At 34.8% G+C, this 14,263-nt stretch overlaps 1 long non-coding RNA gene across 1 annotated transcript; it reads right to left on the minus strand.

The window, feature by feature from the left end:
* Positions 1-3,342: 3,342 nt before the first annotated feature.
* LOC113597994 (uncharacterized) lies at positions 3,343-11,683 on the minus strand. The gene is made up of 3 exons (XR_003418677.2): positions 11,607-11,683; positions 6,628-6,823; positions 3,343-3,687 (listed from the first exon to the last, which is right to left on the minus strand). It is a non-coding gene; the product is annotated as an uncharacterized LOC113597994 (long non-coding RNA).
* Positions 11,684-14,263: the final 2,580 nt, after the last annotated feature.

A 14,263-nucleotide genomic window follows, 5' to 3' on the forward strand; every position in this document is an offset into this window, starting at 1 on the left:
AACTCTAGAAGGTAAATTCCAAGATAATTCCTAGGTTTCCAGGCTAGGTGTACTTACGCCATAGAATGGCAGATGTTAGTTAGATGTTATGACGTAGGAAAGCCAAGAGACAGTTGGAGGGGTAGAATGAGTTTGAATTTGGACACTTTTAATCTGAGAGGTCTATGTGAGGTAGTAAAACAGATATGTGGAAAGAGAACAATTTAATATAGAAACAGAGGATGGATATGAGAGTGGATATCTAGATTTGGAGGTCATTGAAATATAGATCATTAGGACTGGAAGTATGTGTGATCAATTAGTATATGTAGTAGACCAGAGAAGTAATCATAAAAATGTTACTATAGCTTTTAATAAGACAAGTACGGACAGTGGAAACAATGGTAGTGAGTTTGCTTTGTAAAGATATGATGAGACTCATGAGCAATCCATGTTCTAGAAATTAATGGAAAAGAGTTTCAAATGAGAGGCAAGAGAGCAGAGTGGATAAGAACATGAATCCTGTTGACAAACTGCCTAGATTTAAGACTTGGCTCCAATTACAATTCACTAAGAGTACAATCTTGGGTAAGACATCATGGCAGATGATTTTCTCTGTCTGAGTCACATGCACTTCGGCTGTAAAACTGGAATAATAATGGCTGGCACCTCTTAAAATGTTTAAGAATTAGTAAAATACAGCATAACGCCTGATAAATGGTAAGCCACCAACAAATGTTTCTCAATATTATTATTAGGAATAGCTGGCCATTCATCCCAATATTTGGAGCATGCAAGTTTGAGAGAGATGGTTATTTTATTATACTTTTTCTCACTGACAAAACTCATAGTATAAACTGAAATTTAAAATGTTTAAATTTCAATCTGGGATTTAAATTGTACAAGTTAAAGATAATAAATAAACCAGGCAAAACTTGTTTGATTATTTCACTGCCTTGTGAATGTGGTTGTGACTGTAAGCACTGTACAGGACTTATTTTCTTCGGTCAAGATTGAAAGCGACAAGAGAAGTAGAGGGGACAGTTGCATTGCTTGTACCATGCACATGGAAACTAGAGAAGTGAACTTATTATCTCTAGACAGCATCTAACACCTTTGATGAAGATTGCCTCCTATGTACATAGATTGCCCTCAAGGAGTTAAAGTTTAGTAAGATTAGAAAATATAAAATAACATGCTCTGTAATGGTAATGAATGATAACATCTTTTATGAACGTGATAAGACAGCATTCTAAAACCAGTAGGACTTATGTGTGTACTCTGTGTACCAGAATTTTGGAGGCAAGAGTAAATTGGAGTTCTTTAGGTCCAGAGAGCTATATGAATTCTTACCTTTAATTCAAGACTTTTCAAATTAACAAAAAGATTAAAGGAATGGATACATCAACTGTAAAGAGTGAGAATAGTATGGCGTTTATGTAACAGGATAATTTATCTGACAAATTATAAACCATATACATGGTACTCTTATATTTATTTCTAGCTTCTTACTCTATACCTGCAGAGATACCTATGCAGCAGATATAGGTAAAAATGTGCCATCTATTCTCATCCTGTCAAACTCCATTGCTCATTGTCAGGGTTTTGGTAATGCTTTTTTTTTTTTTTTTTTCCCCCATGGTATTCTGCAGTAAACCATACCTTTGTTGTTTAATGATTTAAGAGCACTGGCTTTGGTGTTAGATGTATTCTTAGTATAGACTCTGTCCTTAATGGTTTGGTGATCGTGGGCAAGTAAACCGTAAACGTTGGTGTCTGCAGGATAGGATAACAGAATGGGATTAAGTGTTTGCAGACAAAATGAAATAATGTCTGTAAACTGCCTACCATAGTGTCTGGCATGTCATAAAGGTTTTGTCATTAGTATTAGCATCACCATCTTAATTGTTTTCTCCAATGACACAACATTGTTAATCCCTGCATGAGTATATGCTGGAAGTTCAGATTTTTATATAACGGTGTCTTAATTCTTTTAATAATAAGGGTTCCTCTAATGTTTTCTCAAAATGCCTAAGGCCAATTACTTATTATTTATCAATGAATTCATCCCAAATTAAGGTCTACCCCATTAGCTTTTTGTCTCTTTCTTCTGATCTTTTTTTGTGTTTCCTCTATGCCACTTTTCTCAGTGCTATGTCCCCTCTGGAATGGTTCCCTGTAGACTTTCTTTTGGATTAAAAGAGTAACTGTGCCAGTTCTTAAAGTGAAGTCTCTCATGTTGGAGAATCATGGGTATCTTTATACCCCTTGTGTTTCAACACCACAATGTTTTACTGTTTAACCATTCCATATTTATAAGAAAATAGTAATAGTCTGAATGTGCAGATCATGTAAAATACCTCAACTATGTTTTTCTTCATTTTAAGATTTTAATATTTTTGTTTTTCAGAAGCAAAATAGGAGAAGGACATTGCAGAAGCAAGAGGAGGAGCTCGCAGTGACTAGTAAGCAGTATTTTCTTTCTTTGTCATCTGTAAGTGTCAATATTGTTTTAATGGGACAGTGGATTTTTTTTTTTAATCCTGGATTGTTCTGGCAATGATACAGCTTTTAGACTCCTCGGGAAAGAGGGCTATTTTATAAGGATGATGCTTTAACTGTAGCACAGGAAAGACTAGAGCCTTACTCTAGACATGATTGATGATAGTCTTTCAAGCAGGAACCCAAATTATCAGTGAGAAAGACAAAAGGTGTGACTTTTCTCTAGCCGCTGTAGCTAGATCAGCAAACTTAACTTGATAGGATGTGTTGTTATAAGTTGTTGATTCACATGTGTAAACAAAAAGGTTAAGAGTTTTGGCTGTTTCCATATAAGGTAAATGCAGTGAACATGTGAAAATTGTAAAACTAAACATTTTGTAAGACTGGGAAATGGAGGGTGAGCAAGAGCCCTGCATCAGGTGAACATGAGCCCTGCTTGGAGTAAAATACGAGCTCCACTTCAGGTGAGTCCCGCTTCTCTCTCTCTCTCTGCCCCTCGTGGTATTCTCTCCTTCTCTCTTAAATAAATGACGGAAGGAAGGAAGGAAGGAAGGAAGGAAGGAAGGAAGGAAGGACGGACGGAAGGAAGGAAGGGAGGAATAAATAGAAACCAAGTGGGAAATGGAGGTTAAATTGAAAGTTGAATGGTCATGTCGTTTAATATTAATAAGCTGATTGCGTTTCTTTGTGTGGACATAGGTTGGGTTTCACGTATTATGTCTGTTCTTATGCCACTTCTTTAATAACATCATGATATTTCTTATATTTCCCTTGGATTGTATTTAATATGGGCACTGACAAGAAATTTTAATCAAATATAACTATTTTAGATGGTTCCTTTAAAAATACACTTTCTTGCATGAATGTTTTGTCATATATTGATTCTCCATTATCACAAAAACAGGTTATTGTAAACAGAAATATACCCCCATAATTTATACAAGCAACATACTTCATTTGATTGCATATTTATTTAGTAAGAATTTTTTATCTATTGGCATCACAGTGCTATATCGTAACAATCCAAGGCCAGCTACTAATAAATTCATTTTCATGTCTTTGAAACAGTAAGCATTGGACCTGTTGTCTATGAAGTGTTAATTAATATAAATACACCTTCATTCTTGACCTTTTTCATAGTCATGTGTAATGTTTTGCAAAGGAGATGATGTCTTGAGCAAATTGCGTTGTCTCAACATAAGCTACCTGGAAAAAATTGTCAGATTGGTCAATAAAAGCAATGCTATCTGTAAGATTTTTATATCTTGCACATTTCTTAATTTTATGTATAGTTTTATTTTTAACTATAAATGTTCACATACTTATTGCTTTGAAACTAATTAGAATATTAGTGGGACATATATTTTTTAATAAACATTTTCATCAGTTGTATCATGTTCCAGGTACTAGTCTTTACAAATGTTTTTAGGTTTTTGTTAAAATACAAATATTAATTCTTTTAATCAAAATAATAACCTTAAGAGGCAGTAAATGTTAATTACTGTGTGAGGAAATTGAGGGATATAGAGGTGAAATGATTGCTTGTAAGTAGTAGACCCAGGAATCGAAATCCTGTCAGTGTGGCTATAGACTCTTTGGTCTTTACCACTGTGGTATATTGCTACTGTATCATGCTAGGCTGATACAAGTTTTTGGAAAACAGAACGCTGGTATTACTGTTTAGACACTTGTTATCATCTCTTTGAGTTGATTGGAAAAGTAGGGTTTAAATCTCTCAAAACTATTGTAAAACACTGGAAGTTAATGTTCCACAGAAAAAGACTGAATTTGTGACTTCTTTCTTCCTTAATTAACCATAGTAGGGCACTTCCACCAATTACGTAGTTCTGACTTTCTGAAATGAAATGGTTGTTTGTCCTGTATTCCATTGGAGTATTCTGAGTTCACATTAGGGCCTTGTATTATTATAAGAAAAATGTAAATCTGAAGATATCTCACATACTGATTCACTTTGTGCTTGAAATCTCCTGACTGATGATATATTACTTTATACTGTTGGATTCAGTGATATCCACTGATGGTCCTCTTTGCTGCAGAAACTGCATAATGCCCCTCCAGACTCTCCAGTGAGTTCTTTCTCAGGACTTCTACACAGACCAAACCTTACCTTCCCAATGACCTTGTATGCAGACTTTTACTGAGTGATTGAAAGATGCCATATTTTTAAAAATTCTTTAAAATATTTATTTATATTGGGGGAGGGAGAGGGAGAGAGAAAGGGAGGGAGGGAGGGTGGGAGAGAACCAGAACGAACACAAGCAGGAGAGGGGCAGAGAGAAGGAGACAGAATCTAAAGCAGGCTCCAGCTCTGAGCTGTCAGCACAGAGCCCAATGCAGGGCTCAAACTCACAACCAGTGAGATCATGACCTGAGCTGAAGTTGGATGCTTAACCAACTGAGCCACCCAGCCACCCTGCCACCCTGAAAAATGCCTTTAAATACAGATTATTAATAAAGGGTAGTAGCTCTTTTTTTAACATTTATATGTAGTAATTCTTTAAACTAAAAGAGCATATGATGTTACAGCATCAAGGAGGGAGATAATGCACTAAAATGAACAGTGATTATCAAAATTTCAGTGAATCAGAATCACTAGGAGAATTTGTTAAAATACAGATTGCTGGTTCCTTGAAAATCAATTTGAGCAAGTTGTCAGGGGATGCTTTTACTGCTGGTTTGGGGAACTACACGTAGAGAGTCCCTGATCTAGAGTTTCATATATTTATCAGGTTATAAAATGGGGCATACCTCTCCCTCTTACTGTTTTCTCATAATTCAAGAGGATTAATAGTTGTACAGAATATCATTTCTATTTTGTGGTAGCATAGGCAAAAGTCAAATTTCTCCAAATAGGAATTCTTGTCTGCTACTTAGCTATCATTTTTAGCCATAGAGGCTTATTAAAAAGAAAAGAAAATTAAGCTTTTGGGTGTGGGCAGAAGTGAGTCAGAGGTGAAATGGTGGATAATGATATGTCTTAGGGGTCTTTAGAAGTTCACTGAATTAAAATGTATTCAATAAGGAGGAGGTTTGCAGGAAGTAGAAAAGGTGACTCCTTAAGACTTTCATTAATATAATTTTCTGTAAAAGATGGTATAGTAAAAGCTAGAAAAAAATATACATGGATTTCCAGAAAGAAATTTTGAGAAAAATAAAATAGGGATGATGATAACATTTAGATAAAAATGATAATGCTTTTTTTTTAATCAAAGGATTTTGCCATAATTTCTAAATTGAAGGGTAGCTCGCTTTCAAAATTGAAGGTAAAGGAATTAGTTTGTCTTCTGTTGTCTTCAGGAGATATTTTTATTAAACTTTGTCAAATTTGAATTTGAATTCATATTATTTATTTAGTGAATAATTTTGAACATCGACTCTGCTAGGAATACTGGTAGAATCTGGGACAACGTGCTCACGATTTCGGGAATCAAACTGTTGTGTATCAAGCACCAGGAAAAGCGTGTGAACCATGGTATCTATTCAATAAATAGTTTTGAACGAATTAAGACTAAATGAATAGAACCAATCATAGAATAGAACCAGAAATACCTGGTTGGGCACCTGGGCGGCTCAGTCAGTTGAGTAACCAACTTGGGCTCAAGTCATGAGCTCATAGTGTGTGAGTTTAGGCCCTGCATCGGGCTGTGTGCTGACAGCTCAGAGCCTGGAGCCTGCTTCAGGTTCTGTATCTCCCTCTCTGTCTTCCCGTCCCCCAGTCATGCTCTATCTTTCCTTCTCTCTCTCTCTCTCTCTCAGAAATAAACCTTAAAAAAATTTTTTTTAGAAAAGAAATACCTGGTCATTTTCCTAAAGGCAGCATATTAAAGCAAAATAGTCCTGAAATAAATTATTTCTTTTCTTGGATGCACACGGGGGCAGCATGCTGCTGTACTACATGGCAGGATAAATAGCCCTTATTGCTGGCACATTTTACACCGGTCATTGCAAAGGGATGTTGCTCAGAGATCTCACTCCATCTACTTTCAGTGGGTGTCCACATGAATTCACCAAGTTCTGATGGGCTACTCCCAAGTGTGTGCTAGATTCCTGTTCTGTGTCAAGGGCAGTTGCTTGTGCATCATTTAAAATCAGAAGCAAAACTCTTCAAAACGTCAACACACTTACTTCGCCATATTTACAGTCACCAGCCATTTGCATTGATTCAGTAGCTTCACAGCTTGAGTTCTGTGTAAAATTATTTTGTTCTTTGAAAACCTATGTTCCAAGGAAATCCTGTGCATCTCATATCTAAGGCAGCTACAGACAATTGGCAAATGTAACTGGACAAACATGGCAGTCTGCCTTTCAGTATGCTTCTCACCTGGGGATAGAAAGAATTCTGTCATTTTTGTTGATAAGTGAGTCTTTCAAAATGACTATCTACTGAAAGTTAATTGCAAACATATGGAGAGTTGACATTGATTGAAGCCAGTGCGTGTATGTCTTCCTAAATCCATATTCTTAAAATGGAGGCCCCCCTGCCAAGATTATTAGAAGAAAGTTAGAGGACCTAGTTTCTAGAAAACTTTATAGAACATGACTATTAATTCAATTAATGTCTCCTGAATTATGCTAGCTTAGACATTTGACTCATAATTGTCTAAATGTTTGAAAGCTAAATTACATCAGTTACTTGGGCAGCAAGTTATTAAGTAAGACATTAGGAGATTAAAGAATGAATATCTCAGTTTCCTGAAGTGTTCAGTTGTATAGAAGTTAGGCATTGCAAGTATTTGTATCACTAAAAGTGATAAAACAATAATATGGGAGAATCATCTCTAGGATATCTCTTTAACAATTTTAAGAGGTGTACTAAGAATGGAATTTCAGTTATATTCTTGTCTTTATGTCCATTGAAAAGAAACTTATATTCCTTTTTATTACCTTGATTTGAGATAGAGTTTATTGGGCAGTGTGGCAAGGGCCATACACTTCTGCCTCAACTCAAGTTCCTATTCTATTAGCTGCAGAATAGGCAGACCTTCTAGCTAAGTTGGTTTATGATTACACTCTATTTGCTCACCCCAAGATACTCTTCTTTAGTCTTAAGGGAAGTGTAGATTGTAGATAAAAAGCAAAGCAATATGTCTCCTGGTGTTGTATGTCCCTCTGTTCCTAAAGTCCATCGTAACACAGTCCCTGGCTTTATCAGACTGGTGACTCCAGATGTAGCAGAGGACAAATAACCATGGTACTCCAGTAATCATGCCATGGGGAGTCTTTTTTGTGCTCTGTCAACTGTCACACACACTTTAAAGACCCTGGTGACATCAATTTTATAAAACTTTCATAAAATTGACATAATTATTTGGTAGAGATAACTTCTTTCTTATCTTCTTCTCCCTTGGATTTTGATATACCAATTGGTTAAAAAAAATAAAGATAACTGTGTAGGTCATCATGCATTCTATAAGGCATTCTAGAAAATGTGTAGTCACTTTTACTTCTCCAAAAAGAATAATGTAAAGATGAACTTTAACCATTTTGCAAGTGAATTAACAAAAGAGGATAATTTATTAAGTTATTTGCATGTTTTGCATAAACTGAAAAGAAGGAATGAAAAATCATTATATAATGTCCAGCCTAGGAGAATATAAGCTTAGTTCCTAAGAGCAGATACTGCTGTAGATTTAACCATGTCACATCCTCCTGTTTCCAAGAGATCTGCAATCATCAGTCTTTAACATTTTACTACATTGATCATTTTATAAATTTGTGTATGCTAAAATTTATTGTAATTAGTTACTGAGTTTTAACTGGAGATATTGTTCTCATTTCAAAAACAGCCCCCATAGATCACACAATTTTTTTTTATCTACTTATCTCAAAGATCTTTTGCCTTTAGTTGATATAATCAAGGTTTGTTAGTGTCTGTACTTAATGAATATTCTAAGTCAAATTTGTAATTGATTCTAATGTAGACTTATTGATGATTCTTATATAGACATTATCTAGTTATTACAATTTTCTAAAAATATAATGTTTGGTCTATTTATCTATATCTCATCTATTTATTACCTATTTAACTAAAATACATAGGACTAGACAATTAGACTGTATTATAGTTAGCCTTTCCCTTGTGCTTACTATATTCAATTCTCATGATAACCATTTGACTCCACAGAAAATAATCAGTTTTTCTTCCACCCAATACATAGCATAGATGTTACATGTGTCTAGAGCCTCATTGACCTTATGGTTGAGATATAAGGAAGGGACTTTAAAAATGTTTATTATTACTCTCTGAAAAGCTGCCTTGAGACACGTGCATGCAGACACACACACACACACACACACATTGAATTGAGACTAGAAGACCATAGGGAACAGAAAGGATCATCTACTCCCGTTTTTAGATGAAACTGTGTCTAAACTTTCTGTAAGTCTTGGTTGTCTCATAATCTTTACAACTGACACCTGATCAAAATCTACTTTTAGTGTTAGATTTATTCACTTTATAAATTGATAAAGTAACATACAAGAAAATCTGTTTCAAGCTCCTGGAAGAAATTGCAACATAAATCAATTTTTTTTCTGATTTTCAGAAGGTAGCTGAGTTCCCTAAATATGGGTTAAGCACAGAGGAATCTAGGAATGTTGTGTACCACATGATTCAAAACTAAGAAGGTACAGAACAAGACTTTGATTTCACTCGATTTGTTTTCGCTATTTCTAAAGTGAATGCATGAATAGTAATACTTTTATGTAAGAGTAATATAAGCTAGTATAAAAGCCAGTGCATTCGAGCTGGAGGACCCCATGGGCAATTTCTTGCAATATATACATCTGTATATCTATCTGTGAAATACATGGTATTTCCCAGCTACTACCAACTTCAGGACAATACTGCTATCAGTTTGGGCTCACTGTGAAAATCTGAAAGTTGAAGAAATATTCGAGGTCACATTTGAGGAATAAAATATTCCATTTCCTTTTTAACCTACATCAAAAGATGTAGGATGATTATCAAGATAAGAATTCCTCTCTCAGAAGTGATACAAAGAAACGGGTTGGGAAGCTGCTATTCTTGTAATCACCTTATTGCCAGAAGTCTGACTGAGATGGTGTTTGAGGACATGATGTATTCCTTTTGTGGGCACTAGAAATGATCTGGCAGCCTGGCTTTTACTTAAATGGGAACTATGAGGGCCATGCCTTTACACATTAATGTATCATTAGTGCTCAATGGTAATAGCATCTACTGTACTGAAAAACTATTGGAAACGTTAAATATCCAAAATTGTTTTCCTTGTGATTAAGCAGAACTTTGTACTGCCCATCCATACCAATATACCGATATCATGCTCTCATTAGATTTAAATTCTATGTTCTGAGTGGATTCATTATTTCATAACTGACATTATTGGCTAGTAGTCAGAAAAAATTCTTGAGAATTTTTAAGAAGATTAGAAAAAATGAACAATTATATGGTAATAGATCTGTTATAACAACAGTGACAATAAAAGAGCTGAGCCTATTTTTCAATTGGGAGATTATTCTATTCTTTAGCTTGAACTTTGGGTCTAAATTTTAAAATGACTCTTTTTTGATATATACATACCCCAGACATCTCCACTTTTTGAGTTAGGGCATGTAAATACCCGAACAAGACATCCTCTACCACAGAGAATCATTCAGGTACAGAGGGATGAATGATTTTAGGTACCTTGTGCCACAAAACTCTATTGACTATGTTTCCTCATACAGGGAATTAAATTTGAAAGAGGTGAAGAATAATGGTGAAAGCTGAAGAAAGCTATGAAACATTGTTCTATGTTTTCAATTTCATCTCGTTCTCCACTCTTGGACTGTAAAGTGGCTTATCCGTGTGTAAAGAAAACAACCCCCAAATCCCTCAGATTCCCATTTACTGATGCCTAGTTGAGTTTTAGGCACTGCTTTTTCAAATTCCAACCTCCCAAAACAGATTAGACCATCAAACTTTACCAAAATCAAATACAGTAAATATTTGAGATTAAAAGTTATTTTACACATAAAGTTACATTCTTTTATTAGTCATATTATCTACAGAGTATTAAAAGTATAATATTTAAATTTTAAAGAAATTTGTGAATACTTTTTAGTGACTTTCAAATCTGCAATATAGTGTTCTTAACTATAGTCATCAGTAGAGGTAAATTAGTGGGGACACTTCTAAAAAATGTTCTTTGTTCACTGATGTTGTGGTAGGGGCACATCATTTATACGCTCATGGTATGTTCCTTTTAATTTGCTTCTGTAGTTACGTAATAAGAAATCAGAGGGGAGGGTTCAGATTGCCATCACAATTTCCATTAATGAAACAGATGTGTTGAATGACATTGCTTGACATTGGCGTTTAAGTCATTGTTTATCAGTGGAAGACACAAGGTGTAGCCAGGTATGGTAAACATTGATTGCTCTCAAGGGAAAAAAATAACTGTCAGTGAAGTTGAAAGGAACAGTGTGAACTCAGAAAGGACAAAGATTGTATGACAATAATGTAGAAAAAAAAATAGAAAATAACAAAGGTAAAGCCAAAGTGAACAGCTGTTACAGATAAGTGGATATATATACATTTATAATTTTCTACAGTTCCCCATTAGAATGGTTTCATTTACATTTATGAAATCTAGCTATAAAATGACTCTCTGAGAGAAAGCATTTCTTAAGAGAATGCAAAAGCCTTAAAATGATTCTTATCAGTTGCATTCTTTTTGAACAACATTCCAAATATCAAATACCACTGTGATGCTTCAGTGATGGCATACAATTATATTTAAGCCTCAAGGCACAATGAAAAGTGCTGAATGGTTTAATCAAGTAGACAGTATTAGAGCATGTTTCTCAGCAATGACTCCCTTTAAAATCTCTTATGCTTGTACAGATCCCTACTGTGGTGTTTATCTGACTGTTCTCCGTCTCTGAAAAACCCAGTGATTTTCCCAGAATGATCTTATTTAGGTTGACACTCTTTGGAGGCTGATTCTGCTCTCAGCAGGATGTTGTCAGGAGTGTCTGCACAAGTGAGCCTATTGTGACCTTCTCTGGGAAGTTTATTTTAGATGAACTTTACTTGCTTGATTAAAATAATTTATATTTTCAGTTGTTACTCAGCAGCCTACCTAGCTGTAGAACATGGTAGCCATACTGTCTTCTCTCAAGGACTCACACAAACTCAGGGACTTGGCAGGGAGGAACCCCAAAAAACAAACAAACACGACTATTTAATGATAATTATTTTTTATGTAAGTGGTATATTTGTGATGCCCATCTCATTGATAGAGAAAATAATTTTGAAGGTTTAAATACTTTTAGGATCAATATAGTAATTCAGGTTATTTTGAGTATACTACATTATTTAAAGATTTTATGAAAAATGTACATGATTGGGGCTAAAACAAGTTGGATGTATTTGCTGAATAGTAGTTGTAATTTGAACATTACTCGGCATTTGTTTGAATATGTGTATGGATATTATGAGACTAGAATACTATAGTATCTATTTACTAAACTTTCTAAGTTATTTACAAGTTTTTACCATGTATATATCATAATAATAAAGGTAGTAAAGAGGACAAAAAATAAAAGAATTTTTTAGGGAGGGCAACATTTGGAATTACATGGTTGTTCTGCCACTTTACCCCATGCAATTTTATGGGAATCAGCATGCAGCCTGCAATTACATACCTTTAAAATCAAGTATAATAAGAAATAATTGCCACACAAGGTTGTTTCTTGCCATGAAGAAAGTTGAGCGAAAAATAAGAACATATTACTTCTGAAGTTTATAGGGAGTAGTCAAAAACCAGGATCCAAATACATATAGGAAACACAATAAATTAATTAGCAGTTGCCAAAAAGTGTTGAATTTTATTCAAATTCATTTTTCTTTGTTTCATAATGAAGTATTATCAAGTAACTAATCAGGAATCAAACTGCTTTTACTAATTACCACCTTGATCATTTCTGTGTAATGCTGGTAGGTCAGCTAATTCTAGGTCATAGTAATCTTAGCAGTGGATTATGGTACATTGTTATTATTTCATTGACTCAAGACTATAAATAGTTGATTTAGTGTAATAAAAAGACTATGTGCACTGAGAAAGGATCACAGTAAAGGTATCAGGTTATACTTTGTTACCTAGAATATTCTCTGATACATAGCATAGTAGAAATACTCATTTCCTTCTTGATTTTCCAAAAAATATGACTTTGGCAGAAAAGTGCTATTAGAAGACTAAGACAGTCTCTAGAGCTCAATTCCAGACTCCACTTTGGCCAGAATTACATTTTCTTTCAAAAGTGGGGGAATAAAAGGTATTACAAGAAGGTTTGAAAATATAAATGGATTAATGTGAGAATAACTTTTCAAACTTCTGTTTCACTTAAGCCAGGTGATCAATGCTATGCTGGCTTGATTATAGTTTCTAATTTTCCTTCCTAACTTGTTGCATGAATAATATAAAAAATAAAGGATTTTTTAGAAGTTGAATACATTAATGCTTTCAGTCCCTAACATGTTAATTCTTTGCTGATCCCCCTGTGAGTGAACCTTAACATTTCCAAACGCCGTATTATATCATTCTCTTTATTTTCATTTTCAGACTTCACAATCTAAAATGTAGGATTTTTCTGACCTTTACAAATAACTGAATTGATGTAGCTCTTGCCTTCACTCTGTCACCTTGATCTAGCCATTTTCTCTGGTCTCAGCAGCTAAAAGTTTTATACTGGGTTGTGCTGTTACCACAAATATACCAATGACATTACACATCTTTGTTTTTGGTCATCCTATTATCTGCATTATATATTGTCATCCCTGATTTCTATAATGATTTTCTCTGCAACTTTGTTCCTTCTCTTCACAACCATAAGGTGATTCCTGAAGTGGTTCTGTCTAATAAAAACTCTGATTCCTTTCAGGTTTGTCTTTAACCTCAGGGTTCATAGATGTATTGTTTCCTTAAACAGTTAATTTCATTAGGATTGTGTTGCATATGAATACTTGGCTAGGCCTAAGCAGTCTTTCAATTCATTAGGATAAACTATTTGCAAAATAAACCTCTTCCCTGATCAAAAGCATTGTGTACCAGTGGAATGTATTCTGCCACCTGTAGGTCATTACTCATTATTTTTCTAATTACAGCTTCATTGTAGTCAGTTCAACCTTAGTCTACAACCCCATCTTTCCTCACAGCTGATCTTTAACTCAGTGTTTTATTCTTTAAGTAGTGTCCACAATTTTTCCCCTTTGAAGTATAATGAAACCAGCTATCTTCCTAAATGATATTAAGTTCTCTCCCATCTCTAAGTCTCTTAATGCTACTTCAATTGTATTTCCTGGCATTTACTCATACACATCTGCATATTAGTTGATGTTTGATTTTAATGTCCCTGAGATTAGGAGGAGGGAAATGAGTCAATGAAAAGGGACTTCTATATTTGTGATATTGTGATTTATACTAAGAAATATATATTTAGTCTTCGTCCCTGTTTCTGGCACAGAGTCCTAAAACCATTGGAATTTCCAGTGATGAGAAGTAATAAAGGTTTCTGTTATGCTAATGAGGTGACTTTTGGATCCCATCTAAGCATGAGGGCTGGTTGCCAGTAGAGCCAATGTATGGTTAGAGGGTTGGAACTTCCAGTCCCATCCCCAGACCTGCTGGGAGAGGAGAGGGGCTGGAGGTTGAGTTCAGTCACCAATGGCCATGGTTTAATCAATCATGGTAAAAGCATTGGTTTGGAGAGCTTCCAGGTTGGTGAATATGTGAAGATT

The sequence above is a fragment of the Acinonyx jubatus genome, chromosome C1 (genome assembly GCF_027475565.1).
Source record: "Acinonyx jubatus isolate Ajub_Pintada_27869175 chromosome C1, VMU_Ajub_asm_v1.0, whole genome shotgun sequence".
In the NCBI taxonomy this organism is placed as follows: Eukaryota; Metazoa; Chordata; class Mammalia; order Carnivora; family Felidae; genus Acinonyx; species Acinonyx jubatus.